This window comes from Chrysochloris asiatica, unplaced genomic scaffold, assembly GCF_000296735.1.
Source record: "Chrysochloris asiatica unplaced genomic scaffold, ChrAsi1.0 scaffold00026, whole genome shotgun sequence".
Lineage (NCBI taxonomy): Eukaryota > Metazoa > Chordata > Mammalia > Afrosoricida > Chrysochloridae > Chrysochloris > Chrysochloris asiatica.
In genome coordinates this window covers 20,989,358-20,991,867 of record NW_006408544.1, presented here as the reverse complement: position 1 = coordinate 20,991,867, position 2,510 = coordinate 20,989,358, and positions in this window count along the sequence as shown.

Sequence of the window (2,510 nt, the reverse complement as noted above, 5' to 3'; positions counted from 1 at the left end):
TGGTAAGGTGGAGGGTCAGAGAAAAAGAGGAAGACCCCCAACGAGATGGATTGGCCAAGTGGCAGCATCGATGGACTCAAGCGTGGCAACGATAATGAAGTTGGCCCAGGATCAGGCAGTGTTTTGTTCTGCTGTGCATAAGGTTGTTATCAGTCGGTACCAACTCAATGGCATCTAACAACAACAATAAAAGCATGAGAAACTAAGACAAATATCCTTTGTTTATTTTTTCAATATGGCTTAATAATTTGTAGTATCATTTTACAGATCACGACTAGCCTGTCTCTCCTATATATTGCAGATCTATTTTCACAGTTTCAAACTTGCTTGACTATTGACTTTATGATATCTTTTTCCATTTGGAGATTTACATTTTTTATGGATCCAAATTCATCAGTCTTTCATATAATGACTTCTGATTTTGTGCTATGTTTAGAGAGCCCCTCCCTTATCAAGATCATATAAAATCCTCACTTTATTTAGCATTTGAACCTTGGCTCTCGTTGGCATTTCTTTTTTTATAAAGAGTGAGGGTTATTGTTTCCAGATGGCTAGTTGTTGCGCCAATGCCATTTCTCCAATATGCCATATATTTCCCACTTATTAGCACAGATATCATGTCAGAAACTAAATTCCCTATGTCTTTATATCTGTTTCTGACTCTGTTTGGCTCCTTTAATTTCTCAGCCATTATAAAAATGTCAAAATGTGCACACACATTCTGACTTAGAAATTTTTCTTCCTGGATTTATCTCAAAGAAATAATTACACAAGTGGACAAAGAGATATTATCGATACATAAATGGTTTTTGTAGAAAATGGAAAGCAACTAAAGTATGTAGCTACCACTTGTTTGTCTGTTTTTCTTATTGTGGTGACTTGAGTGTTGCTGTGATGTTGGAAGCTATGCCACTGGTATCTTAAATACCAACAGGACCATCATGATGTACAGATTTCAGTTGAACTTCCAAATTAACAGACTAGGGAGAAGGAGAGGCAGACTTCTCCTGAAAGGTTAACCACTGAAATCCTACGAACAGCAGTGAAACATTAATATAGTGCCAGAAGAGAAGCCCCTTAGGTTGTAAGGCACTCAAAGTAGACTGGAGAAGAGCTGCCTTCTAAGTAGAATTGACTTTCATGACATGGATGGAGCAAAGTTTTAGAGACCTTCATTTGTTAATGGGGCACAGTTCAAAATAAGAGGAAACAGTTGTAAACATCCACGAATAAGAAGAATGTGGAATGTACTAAGTATGAGTCTAGGAAAATTGAAAATCATCAAAAACTAAGTGAAACACATAAAGATTGGTATCCTAGGCATTAGTGAGCTGAAATGGATGGGTATTGGCCATTTTGAATTTGACAGTCATGTTGTTTACTATTGCCAGAAGTGACAAATTGAAGAGGAATGGTATTGTGTTCATCATCAAAGAGAGTATTTCAAGATCTATCTTAAGTACAATGTTGCCTATGATACAATAATATCCATATGCCTACAAGGAAGACCAGTTAATATCACTATTATTCAAATTTATGTATCAACCACTAAAGTCAGTGATGAAATTGAAGAATTCTACCAACTTCTTCAGTCTGAAATTGATCAAATGTGCAATCAAGATATATAATTACTGGTGATTGGAATATGAAAATTGGGACAATCATTGGTTGGAAAATATGACCTTGGTGTAGAAACAATGCTGGAGATCGCATGATAGGATTTTATAAGACCAATGACTTATTCATTGCAAATACCTTTTTCCAACAATACAATGGAATTTCTCCTTAAAAGTGATGGTGCTCAAGGGAGAAGAGCGGAGAGTGGGACCCTACCCAGAGAAGCAGTGATGCCTGAGATGGAAGCAGAGATGAAGACGTGGAGAGATGGAGCTGTTGGGGACTTCAGACACAGAGAGGGAGAGGGGCTGTGTGCTGAAGACTGAGGGGCATGTTTGTAGTGTATACCCTTTGGATGGTTGATGATGCATGGAGGGGATTGTAACCATAGCAATGAAACAATATACGATAGGATGAATGTAAAACTAATGTTCTCCCATGTAAACTATCACATAATTCACAATAAAACATTTTTTAAAAAGTGATGGTGGATAGACTTTGTCTTTATACTTTGGACATGTCAGGAAGGACCAGTCCTTGGAGAAGGACATCATACTTGGTAAAGTGGAGGGTCAATGAAAAGGAGGAAGACCCTCAACACAGAAGCAGCAATGGATTGAAACATAACATTTGTGAGGATGGCCCAGGACCTGGCAGTGCTGTTTTGTACATAGAGTTGCTATGAGTTGGAACCAACAAATGTGAGAGAACCCTAACATATTCTAACCAAGAACGCATAGCTGTTCACAGCTATCAAAGGATGGACTTGAACTAGGTGGCCCCTGGCCCAGGATAGGCAAGGAGGTCGAGGACAAGAGCACATCATAAAGAATTCTGCTGTGTGATGGGGGTTCTTGGTTCTCAAAACATCCCCAACTCCTTAAGAACTTCCT